General features: G+C 48.1%; 1 pseudogene; it reads right to left on the bottom strand.

The window, feature by feature from the left end:
• Window positions 1-7,999: 7,999 nt before the first annotated feature.
• LOC146202259 (kinesin-like protein KIF18B) lies at window positions 8,000-12,739 on the bottom strand (annotated as a pseudogene).
• Between the last annotated feature and the right edge of the window lie 255 nt (window positions 12,740-12,994).

Raw genomic sequence — 12,994 nt, 5'->3', positions numbered from 1 at the left:
GACGCACGTTTGCGCCGCCATGGTGGTGGAGTGATTAGGGCGCTCGACTACTGTGCCCAAGGATGCGGGCTCGAATCCCGGCCGTGGGGACTGCTTTTGGATGGAGGCGAAAAGCAAGGTTCCCGTGTGCTGTGCGAGGTAAGGGATAGTTAAAGAACCGGAGGTGGTCAAAATTTCCAGAGTCCTCCACAATAACGTCTCACATAGCCTGAGTCGCTTTGAGACTTAAACCCCATAAGCCAAATCAAACCAAAACAAACACTGATTAGTAAATTATACGTGTCCCAACATGTTCACGAAATTCCCCTCTAAACCCCCTTCCCCCCTCCCTCCTCCAATCCCCCAACCCACCACCCCTCGTGGTCTATGAGCTGCGTGCCCTCCTGGCGCTGTCGTGACGCTGGGGCTATGTCGACCCGGCCTTCACTTGGTAGCGTGCAGAGACTCGGGGTTGAAGAAGGATTGAATCTTCGAAGTTGGTGAAATATATACAAGCAGGTGTAATGGCACTTTAAGAAAACTTATTTACAAGAAAAAGAAGGGTACATCAGCAAAATGGCAAGCGTTAAGAGTTCATAGCGAGAAGCGACTGGATGAGCCGTTTACCCAGGGCTCAGAGCGACATTTCGTGCTCTGCAGCGTCCTTAAAACCCCCTATGTCCAGCCCCTCTCTGAAGATGCTGACCAACCAAATCCAGGGCACGCCCCTCAGATATCGGCATCCAATCGAACACATCACTGCACTGATGGTCTGAAGCTCTGACTGGTCCGGCATTGTTTCGTTGGGCGTGGTCACTAGTTGGCGGGAAAAGCTTGGGAACGGCGAGGAGGTACATTTCTATTCTTCAGCCAAGAATCGGTAGGCTGGTTCCGGCAAGTGGATTTACTTCTCAGAAACCCAAGTGCACGTGCGCGCCGCATACGGCTCCCAGCATTGTCCCTTTCCAACAATTGCAAATCTTTCCTGCATTCCCAGAAAATCCTCTAATGGCCGTATGCGTCATGCTCCTTTCTTGTCCTGCACGTCAGCGGACGTGTCACTCTGTCGTCTCCTTTGTACAGTAGGCATTCCTCACTGGACGATAGGGCTTCTCGACGGGAAGGTGAACAATTGAACCAAAGCACTTCCTGCTATTTCCCGCAGGGGGACATTTCTTTGTGTTTTTCTAGGTTCTCTTGACAGGGTCAATTTGGCATTTGCAGGGTGTCCACAAAGCAAAACAGGCTTACACAAAAGGATTCCTGGAAACAGGCTCGCTTAGCGCCCTTGTACCAACAGCACATATCCACAGCACTTATCCTATGCCCACAGGCGAACAATAGAGCGCGCAAGTGCGGATGATGCACGGTCGTAACAGCGCGCATATGATGGATCTGAACCCAATCACTGGCCGAATATAATACTTCCTTTTTCCGGACGTGGTACTTGCCGCTATTTTTATAAGTATCATTGAGTGTTGCCCACACCAGCAATGATGGCGACGCCGTAAAGATTTTTTGCGCAATGGCGCTAGTAATGCTTTCGCATAAAGAAAATGTGGGAACGAATTCTTAGATTCAAAGGCGTCTCCGCCCCTTTCGCAATTCAATTTCCAGCAGCCCTATCCATGCAAACAAGTATACAGAAACAGGCAGACCTTTTAGGGGAACATTTTCACACAATTTAGAGTTTTTATGTTGCATAAGATCTTTATGGTGTATAATAATAATAATTGTTTCACAGGAAGGGAAAGGCACAGTATCTGTCGCACTTGTGTCTGTGGACACCTGAACCGCGCCGTAAGGGAGGGAGGAAGATGGGAGTGAAATTGGAAAGAGAAAGGGGAGCCGTAGTGGAGGGCTGCGGAGCAATTTCGACCACCTGGGGATCTTTAACGTGCGCTGACATCGCACAGCACACGGACGCCTCTTCGTTTCGTCTCCATCGAAACGCAGCCGCCGTGGTTGGGCTCGAACCCGGGAACTCCGGACAGTGGTCGGGCGTCTTACCACTGCACCACCCCGGCGGGCTTTATCGTGTATATAAAGAGAAATTGCGAAGTGCAAGATGTGCAAATCAATTTAACCGCTGATATTCAGGTTCCCCGACCTAGCCACTTGAGAGTTGACTATAAATGAAAAATGCCCTCCGGAAGCAGATTGGCAAGTAGGCAAGGCCAAGTAGGTAATGTAACACCGGAATCCTGTCCCTTTTCAAGAAAGGTGTCTGCACCGAACCTGTTTGAGGTGCTGACTAACCATCCACCCCGCACTGTAGCTTTTCCTGGGGCTGCCGCTTTTTATTTCTTCTTCAGGCCACAGGATCACCGCTTCCAGGCTGAGAAATATATACTGAAGAAAAAAGGTTTTCACTCCTTGACTTACCTTCTTATCCCCCTCCCTCTCGGCCAGCGAACTGAGGCTCCCCCCCCCCCCCCCTATTCCATGTTCTTTCATATAGACAAAATTAGGAGATAAGGTCTGGTAAAGTAGGTAGGTATTGGTATGTAGGTAGGTAGGAGTTAGCTAGGTAGGCAAGGTGGTAGTAGATAGGTCGGTGAGTAGGTAGGTAGATAGGTGCCATCTTTGTTAAAAACACCCGAGCAGCCTCCAATCGACGGAGCAGGCACGGTGCAGAGCGGTGGCTCTAAGATCACCATGGCTGGTCGCTGCTCTCCGGCTGCGAGTGTAAGCCGGCTGCCAAAAGAACGCTCCCTCGCTCTCTTTCGTGGGATATAATACGTAAGCGAGCATCACGTGCGGCGTCCGATTTTGCGCCTTCAGTGTGCTGGGATACTGAGGAAGGGCGCCCTGCATATAGTATATAGCTCGCACAACAATCATTCGTTTTTTGGTGGCGCTCTTTAATAGAATGCATTCAACACGAAGCTGCCGTATCTGCAACCATAGGGCAAACATTTGCTTTTCTGCTCATTTCCAATTCAGTAAAGCAAAACGAGGACCGGATTTTAAATATTCGATGCTGGTTTTTCGGCAGTGGATAGTCTGCTTGCGTGATCACTACTGACTTTGTTGTGACGCTTCGTTCATCGCGAGGAAGGGTAAAATGAGGCTAGGTTTCCAGCTGTTTCAGTTGCGCCTGTTATACATACTCTATTTCGCGCCATTTGGCAGTGCGAAAAAATGCGTAATGCTTTTCGCGTTGGTTGTTCCGTTTTCGTGCTTGCTTGTGTGTTTACTGTTCGCTTTATTTGCCCTGTGTTATTTCATAAACGACGGTTCAAAATCTGCGATCAGAACAGCGTGGTCTGAGACGGTTTAGCACTGAACCATTTCTCCACCCGTTCTCTATTCCCCTGAGGAAATCAGAGAACAAAAATGTTCAGTTCGCTTGGTGTCATCGCTTCCGGAGGCCTTGCAGTCCGTAGTGCACGCATATCGCTCTCGATGTGGAAATTAAAACGTGCGATGAAGCTTGCCGAAGGAATTTCAATCAAGTAAATTTACTCTCAAGTGTGTGAGGCGATAGGTGGGATCCTTTCGGAGCTCTTGATTTGCATACAATGCACGAAAGTTTCATATAAATTCATGAGAGCGCAAGCGGCGTGTTGTTACAAAAAGCTTCTTAATTAAAGCGCTTCGACCTTGCAACTGCCAACTGAAATGACAGCAGAAAATTGTAATTTCAAACTGAAGCTCAAAGAGCACGTGCTCACAAATGTGATTTACAGACATCCTACATGAGATTCATACGTCGGAGACAGTGCCTGAAATATCACAAAAGCATTTCGAAACTTGGAAAAAAAAAATCTTGACATTTGTAGATGATATGGTAACTAGCGCTGGTTTTAAATCTCCCTTCTACATCTTGATCATTTTTTACTTAGTGAGCAAGAGCTATGCTGGTCACAGTGATTAGTTTGACCATAGCGGTGAAGATGGCGGAACTCTATTGATAACACTTTTCCTAAGCTTATTACCCCTTTTGCAGAGGGCGCCGACGGCGACCCCTGCGCAGTTGCTCTACACCGTGCTTCTTCTACCGGCGGGCGGGGCTCCATCGAGTAACATAACCTACAAGAAGGTTTGGCTTGTGGAGTTTATAGTCACAAAGTAACTCAGGCTATGAGAGACGCCATAGTGGATGGCTACAAAAATTTAGACCGCCTGGGGTCCTTTAACGTGCATTAACATCGCTCAGCACACGGGCGCCTTGCTTGTCGGCTCAAGCGAAAAGCGGCCGCCTAGGCCGTAATTCGACTCCGCACTATCGGATACAGTTGTCGGGCGCCCTAACTAATGCCATGTCATGGCGAGTCTCTTACAAGAAAATACACTTTGGACCCTTTCATACCCGAGCGAGGCGTTTTAAGCCTAAGCCAGACGACGGTGCTTATACTTGGCCACCGATATTTGGCGCCAAGCACTCTTATCTCTATGGGTTCTGTAGGTTGGTACGCTTCACTATCTCCGTTAGGTGCGCAGTGAGCCAAAATCAGCCGCAGATGGCCTATGCTAGTGTCCCTTCTTGTCGGTTATGTTACTCTATGGGGGCTGCTGGGTCAATTTTGTCAAATATGATAGCTAAATAGGTTTGGTAGGGCGGTAACTGTGTAGGCAGGGAAGGTATAGGTAATTAGCCCTGCGAAGGGCATTGCTGCGTAACAAGGGCCTCCGACTTAACGGCTGGGTATAAGTGCGACATTTGCGGAAAGCTCCCCGCACTGGCAGTAGCGGCAGTGTCACAACCTTTCCAATGCGCGCAGCATTCTTCAGGCAACACAATCGCACATTCTTCAAGGCACTTTGCTGCCCTGGACCAGTTGTCAACACTAGGTGGCAATGTCCAAACAGTTTTCACGTACGTCTGCGGAGGGAGGCGATATGTGTGTGGTCACGGCCGCTCTCGTCGCAGGACGGATCCAATGGAAATTGTCGTCTCTCCCCAGCATACTGAGTAGCCGCCTCGGTGGCATTCCCAACGCTACTTTGTTTTTCGTGTATACGAAAGCCATCACTCATCCAGCGCTCTCCCGACGCGAGATGATCGGCCGCATAGCGACAGGGAGGGAAACAGGTTTCAAACAGATTACAAAGCGTATATAGAAACGCAATTGTCGCGAATATAATCGTACGTGAATATTATAAGTCACATTAAGAACGATTCCTACCGCTATCTAGGACCGTAAATTTGTATGACATCAGCGCATCTCCTCGTTTTCATGCTCTGGCCGAAAGCGAAGCGAAAGCTGTGCTTTTGGTCGCTAACTCAGCCAGTGACATCATAGAGGGTGTAATGTGCCAATGCAAACACGAGCCAGGAGGTCATCGCTATCATATGCTACTATCAAACCTGACTGTGCAGCGAACAGGGAGGCACATCAGAAATGTGTGAGAGGTTCACAACCGTGCAAGTTCCACTTAAGGCATACAGACAAGGAAGAATTCAAAAGCATTTATTAATCCTGCGTTCTCAAAACGAACACCTGCCTACAATGGGACGCAGCGCGTGCGCACACAAGCAAAACGCCCGGCCTTCATGATATTGTCCCAATGGTTGCAGACAGGTGGCGTGGACGATGCTTCAATTCTTGCGTCCTCCGCCAGCCAATTCGTTATACGTCGTCACTGGGGCCGTAACATTGACGCCACTGGCAGGAAGAAACAGAAAATCAGAAAACCTGAATTACATTGAATAAGCGGCCCAGCGCAAGCAGCCCTAATATCGTAAATAATATTGCACTCCGTGATCTACTGAAGCTTTATTTCACTCCAGTCGAATGTACGACGGCCTGAAGGTCAACAAGAGAATGTGCTCATATCATATGCTTAATACATACAAATGAGCCTGCTCTTAAATGCATTCGCTTTCTTTGACTCACGGGTATTTTGATGAAAAAAAAATTGTTCCGTTTTTCTGCGTTTATTGTATCATCGGTTAAAGCCCCATGCATTCAATAACTACCCATAAGAATCGCCCGTCCTATTCATCATTGTTAGCGCACCTTTCATGGTAAGCCGCTGGCACTTCGGCCTGTTTCAAAAATAAAATAGAAAAACGAAGAGAGGTTTTCAACCATTGCACAATTTCGAAGTCTAAAAGACGGACATTGCGCAACACCCTCGCAATAGCATTATTAGTGTCGCATTGGCTGTGAGATTTGTACTTGTTGACCTCTGAGTTTGGAGAACAAGATGCTTAAAAAATACAGGTCGCCGTATAAGCGATTAGGTAACGTAAATATATTTGCACATAGGGAGTTTTTAGCATTTCTGGAGGCATGCAATGTCCATCACGCTGTCACGAGTGCAGTCGGCTGACAATGCGTGTTTCGTCAAAATTCTTTGAACAACAATGTGTTGCGCCTATAGCGGCTCCTCAAGACTAAACACACCCTCTTCCACCACTCCATCACCATGCCCTTCTCATCATCCACCACCATCATCCATCATGGGCAAAGCTAACAATGAGGACAGAAAGAGCGGTGTCAGAACCGAATCAAAATCTTAACTTGTTAACCTCAGCCAGAGGAAACACTAAGCAAACAGCGCGAAATCAACGTTAATACACCATTCCACAAACAACGTCTAGCTTAGTAACAGAGAGAAGTGACTGCACTGCGATTGACGGTTATACAGTTTGGATATAACATATCTTCAAAGTCAAGGGGCACAGTTCCATCGCTTCAATTATCAAATGCCAAACGCTTAGAAGTAAACGGGGCTATATGATATTGAGAATTAGGCACCTGAACGTTACCCAACGCGGTCATTCTAATTTCGCAAATATAAAAAGCATGACGAGAAAGACTACGATCAAAATAATCCCTGAACGTCGCTTACCGCAATCAGCAAGGCGGACATGCCTTAGAGAATAAGTGCACTTTTTAACAGAGGAATATTTTGGGTGGCGCTTATAAGACACCATTCACTAGGGTGGTCGCATTTGAACCATGTATTTCAATGACGTTCCTCGTAGACAAAGCGTGGATGAACACGCTCTATCTACGATAAATTCCTTGCATGGGGAGGGGACGGGAGGATTGCACCGCCTCACCGCCTCCATCGCCTAGTCCCCTACGCCTTATACATGCTCCTCTGATTCTTACTCGTGAAGGAAAGGGAAGTGAAGTCAAAGTCGTCTTACCGGATGATGATAGGGCTGGGCGTATTTCGGATCACCTGGTGCCGTTGAAGTCCGCATGGTCCGGTACCGTATACTGTCAACAGCGTCCGCAGCTGCGACGAATTGAAAGAATTCTCTGTTACAGTTGGCACTGAATAACATGCCTATAGACGATCGCTCAGCATCTCCTCTATCATCAGGCAAAGGGAGTAGGGAACTCACAAGCCTTAGAAGCACCCGCCTTGAACGATTATGAGATAGTTTACGTTATGACTGCTAGAAAATATTTAGCGGCCATAAGATCAGTGGCCGTCGCAATGCATGTCATTGAAGGTGTCATACGCCTTCTTGCCGCTGAGCTACACGGGACTCAGGATCCTTAATCGGCCAAAACGACTACTTGACCACCTAACCATTGTGACTCATGGGTTAGGCCACTGCATGAATGAGCTCTATGCACCTGTGTTCGGTCCCAATCGCGGTGGCGATTTCCAATGAAGGAGAGGCGCAAGGCACCCGTTTACTCTGCCCTTCCTTCAATACGGTTTCTTTCATAGCCTGAGTCGGCTTGGCACGCTTTACCCTGTAAACAAAGCCACTTCTTGAGCTTGCTGGAATGTGCATATTTTTGTTTCCCATGTCTCCCCCTCACGCACAAGACAGTGTGCTTACTCAAGTCCTGCTAATTATATGGACCTCTTGACATTTGTAGAAAGCAAAACTATATCACTAGTCGTTATATGCTAATGAACACAGGCAGAGAAAAAAGCCTCTGTTCTCAGGGATTTTCAGTATACTTGGGTATCTTAAAAATGAGTAGTCATACCAACAGCTGGCAACACTTTAGATCACGAGCAGGTGAACGCACGATACTAAAGATTATGTGGATGCTCGTTCTTTCACTTCACAAATAAAAGTCTCCGAGTACTTCGTTTAGAGGTCACCCGAATGGTTGAGCTGCAAGTAGGCGAATAAGACTTTGTTATGAATTGTCGAGGATGTCGTCGCCAGAGCAAATCACGCAAAGGCGGCAGACCAACAGCTCACAGGATGTTTACCAACTTTAACGCGAATTTCAGCGCCATTGCGGTAGCACGTACTGCTGGTACTCACAAAAGTTTTCGGAATACAAATTCACAAAGAACTTGAATATCACCACCGCTTATACGTATAGCCAAACAATGAGTGGTACGTTGTGCAGATCTCGAAGGAATACTCATCATTGCCGCATGCCTCGACTGCACACAAGACCAGCTTCATAATAATATGCAAGAAAACAATGATGAAGATAGTAAAAAAAGACTCAAGATGAGCCTCATGTTTTCGCCTTAACGGCGAGTAAGAAACCCTATAAATGCCTTCCTTAATTACCTTTGCAGTTTTAGTGTTCCGAAAACATAGAAAACGTAACTGTAGACACGCGCACACCGCATCGATATGCATCTGGTATGTGCGTGTTATGTGAAGCAGAGTAAAGGAATCACAGACTTGTCCTCTGACGACAGATTCGCCACACCAAATGTTCGCCCCATATATGCTGCGATAGCCAGCGCACGCTGGCTGCCTCAAGAGCGGTTAAACGATGATGGCGTCGAATAACAGCGCGCATGTGCGTAGACCAAAGCCCGTTTCAGAACTCGCGCGTCTGGTTTACACGCTGCGACCCCAGCACGGGCGTCTTAATGAAACAAATGACGACGCCGTTCCTCCTCGTAACCGCCCTTGAGCGCCTTCCCCTTTACTCTCCACTTTTCATTCCTTTCCTCTGCCAGTGCAAGATAATATAAGGATGTAAGGCGTCGATGTAGGTATTTCACTTTTATGCAGACAACGTAAATACAGGCATGCCAGCGTCGCATAGATTTGAATCTGGTAGTTCAATGCGATACTCGAAAGACGTGAACTTCATTCGTGAGGGCCGGCCTTCTTTATCCGTCCTCGGACCCGTCCTCGTAGATACGCTGGAAAGGCGCAGCGCTGTGGCGCCCGTACCTGCATTTCGCGTCGACGTCGGCGTTGTCCCTCGTAACAAGCTCCGCAGATAGGCAGCGCCACTCTTGCCTTCCCCTTCCTCAGTGGCGTCGACCGCGCGCGGTCTTCGTTTGCTGGGCGAGCTCCTCCCACCACCTTTCGCCGCTGTGTGTACACCCCCCCCCCCCTCCGAATTCATGCATTGCGGCGACGGTGTTCTCCGGTTGCCGAAGCGACCGCTCTCTGTCAGTGGATCACGGTACGTACATTCCAAGCCAGAACGCAGAGCCACGTTGTCTTGACTCGCTATCGACATCAGCGGCATCAGTTTGTCGCGTCTATCTCTTCGCCGCGCAACTTCCTATGGACCCACGCGCTGCCTCCCGATAACTTAATTGCTCTCTTGATTTCTCCGACCACAAAGCTTCCTTCGACCAGAGAGCTTCCTTCATGACAGTCAAAAACTTAGTGGAGTGTTTCTTGAAGAAATATGTGTGAAACATTTAAAAAGTTTTCTCTAATTGTACATACATGTCTTGCTCGATATCTTTGCCTCACTCTGCTGAAAAAGTTAAAACAGCTGATGAGGAAATCATTTTTCAGTTCAAGGAAAAATAATGCAAATGGCAATATGAAAGAATTTGCGATGTTTTTTGCAAAGTGCGGAGATTTCCAAGCTTGGATGACCTACCCATGACAAAAATGACGCTTCGCGCAGTGAAGTTCTACGTCCTTATGCGATTTCTTTTTTTTTTCCTGAGGACACTAAACAAAGAGCACAGCTCGAAAGCAGAGGAGTTAAATCACCTGAAGCTAAGGAGATGCAAATAATTGGGTTTTATACGAGGGCTCTATTTAATTTCTCTGCGTGTGTCTTGAGTGTATTCATATTTAGCCCCATAATTCATTCATCTTCTCCTAGTTCAGTGACATTTTCATGTATTTTTGCAGTGTTTTATATGTTGGTACCATTTGCTAGAACTGCCCGGTGGTGGTGCTGTGGTTAAGGCGCTTGACTACTGCGCCCTAGGACGCGGGATCGAAACCCGGCCGCGGCGGCCGCTTTCCGATGGAGGCGAAAAGCAACGCGCCCGTGTGCTGTGCGCCAGGTGGCCAAACCTTCTGGAAACCTTCACTACGGCGTCTCTCTTACCTGACACGCTTTGGGACGTCAACCCCCTAAAGCAAAATAATATGCTAGAACTATTTATTTATATTCAAATAAGTCGCGTCATTTTTTTTTTCCTGCTGGTTTTTGAAGTCGTGCGCTATGTAGCTTCGTGCATTTGAATGAGCTCTTGCTGATCTATTTCGTCCTGTATACAACCGCGTGTTCTACAGACGAGCGCTCGCACAAAGCACACCGCGATTAATTAAATCAACTCCCGACATGACGGGCGTGACCGTACTCATTTTGTTCGTTCAGCGGGTTGCGGGAGAGACACGTGGCGGCTAGGCGTCGCTCTTGCCCAGCGCCAACTCCAGGCTCCTTTCGAGCGCCAGCACCTTCGCCGCCAGCACTGTTTTTCCGGCTCTGCGCTGTCGACCTTCTTCTGGAGGCAGTCGACCTTCTTCTTGTACTCTTCAAAGAGTGCGCTGTAATTAGACAAGTGCACGTCACATTCAGAATGTTGTTCTTGGTCTGCATTTCAATAATCATTGCACGCTCAGCATGCTTGAGCGTGCTGTACGTGTCTGCGTAGATGAGCTTTGACGGCGTCACAGCGGCGATCTTCAGTGTCCGGCACGTCTCACTCAGAGTGTCCTTCAGAATGTGCGTCAGCTTCGAGCCTCGGTAGAGAACCTGCTCCATTCCATTCTTGTAAAGCGCATCTATGCATTTGCAGAGGGCCAGGATGGACAGGTTCTGTCTTGGTGCCCTTGCGCAGCGCAGCCTAGCCATAATGTTCCTGTTGACCGTGCCACAGCGCGCTCTGAGCCGGCGAGATCGATGAAGCTCATCTTTGAAGCGCGGATGCCCTTGCTGGTGCCTATCACCGTCTCGGTCTGCGTCGCATACACCTGGCAGATTGCATGTGAGCGTGACGATTCAGCGTTGGCGTCAGTGGCGTGCTGAGTTCGTTTCTTGTTGCCTTTCAGCAGCAGGTCTAGAAGAGCATCAGCCTCTCTCATCTCAAACCTTTCCAAGGTTTGAGATGGCGATGCCCTTGGCGGGGTCGTCGCGCACATCGATCGGTGCTCCACCGGCAGAGAGCAGGTCGCGCACCACCTCATTGTACACCTCGAGGTAGGCCACGGCAACGTCGCAAGACTGGCCCTCAGGGTGTAGCTGATCCACGCGTTCGTACAAGTGGCTCATGATGGGGAACACCACGCCAGGCCAGTGTTCCGTGCCGAGCATAGCGAATATCGTGCCTGCACCGGTAGCACCGTACGCAAGCACTGAACAGTTGCAGTCATCCACGTGCGTTGTTGTCAGTTCTTTCACGAATTTATTTATTTATTCATTTATTTATTTATTATGCATATACCTACATCGTTCGTGTAGCATTATTGTAGGGGTTTGGGGATTGCAAACATTTTGTCTCATAATTAAGAAAAGTTAGGGAAAACAGAAAAAAAAACACCAAACACAATGCCAATAATGAAAAATTCAGAATACTATATGCAATGAAATTCACAACAAACAGTGATAAATGTGACAAAACTCACACACTTCAACCAGGGCTGATGAAAAGATGGTGGATGGGATATTGACTACACTTTCGGGCAGTCGATTTCATTTGTTTACGGTAAAAGGAAAAAATGAATGGGCAAAAACTTTCGTGCTAGCCTAGCCTAAAACACCCTCCGTTGGGTTTTCAAGACAGCGAGCGTCGAAGATGGACTTCAGTGTAGCTCACATAAACTGGCGCATCCAATAATATTTGAGGTCGTAAAAATATGGTAGACATTCGTCATTGGACACGCCATTAACGTTCGAGAAATATAGTGCCCAATACGTTCAGGAAATCGGCATAATGTATATATCTTGCATTGGCTATATGTGTCTTAATTGCCGCTTATACACATTTTACACGGCGACGGTCGCTTTTATACGAAACTAGTTTTTATTCATGCACAGAATCGCTTTAAAGCATTTAGGCAAGCATGTGGGAGCTAAAGCGACACAATTTAATGTCCCTCGCCTTCGGGATCCGAAGAACTAGAGTTCGCGGAGACGGTTCACCCAGCTGTCTGCTCGGCACTCATTGCACTCTTCTATAGGGTGCCGCATTCCTTGTACACACAGCGCCCTATCATGCCCGGAGTGGTCATCGCTGAAACGACCAGCTCGCCGGCGGCAGACGAAACTCTTTTCAATTCTATAGGACACTATAGTAGTACATACCTCGCCGCCAGACGGTGGACAGTGCCGGCGACTGGCCCCCACTTTTAGGGTGTGAGCTGGCTCCTGGAAAGGGGATTCCACTGTGTTCCTTCGTCTTCCTATTGGGGTACCGGCGCGGATTTCTGGTATTCCTGCGGGCCTCACGATCTGCTCTACGGTAGATGCATCCGTGTGTGGCGTCCCTCGATCGAACCGCAGTCACCGTCTTGTGACCTGCGTAGTGAGCACGGTGAAGTTATGTTGTGCTGGTCTGTTTTTTATATTGCCCTCTATTACGCGATTAATCACAGTTTCTTCATACTGGCTTTTTCAGAGTCCATCGATTTTGTAGGCGCTGTGTTGACAGCCATGGCAGAATCGCGCAAATGCTGAGAAAGCGCGCTCAAGCCCGAGACAACGTCTTTCAGCACAGCAAAAATGAAATTATTACTGGCGCCATCAATATTAGGGGCTGGACCACTCGTAGACAATGGTAAATTACCGGGCTATTTTTATACAGCACCGGCCATGTGAGTACGCTCTCTCGCGTCGTCTCGTCATTGAGACGTACGGATGACTATAAAGCATTAAGCCACGCTGTCCTCGGCCATGCACACTATTGCTCA

The sequence above is a fragment of the Amblyomma maculatum genome, chromosome 1 (assembly GCF_055883805.1).
Source record: "Amblyomma maculatum isolate TAMU_Amacu chromosome 1, ASM5588380v1, whole genome shotgun sequence".
Taxonomy (NCBI): Eukaryota; Metazoa; Arthropoda; class Arachnida; order Ixodida; family Ixodidae; genus Amblyomma; species Amblyomma maculatum.
The sequence above is the reverse complement of the archived record's forward strand: the minus strand, read 5'-3'. Positions and strand labels throughout refer to the sequence as shown.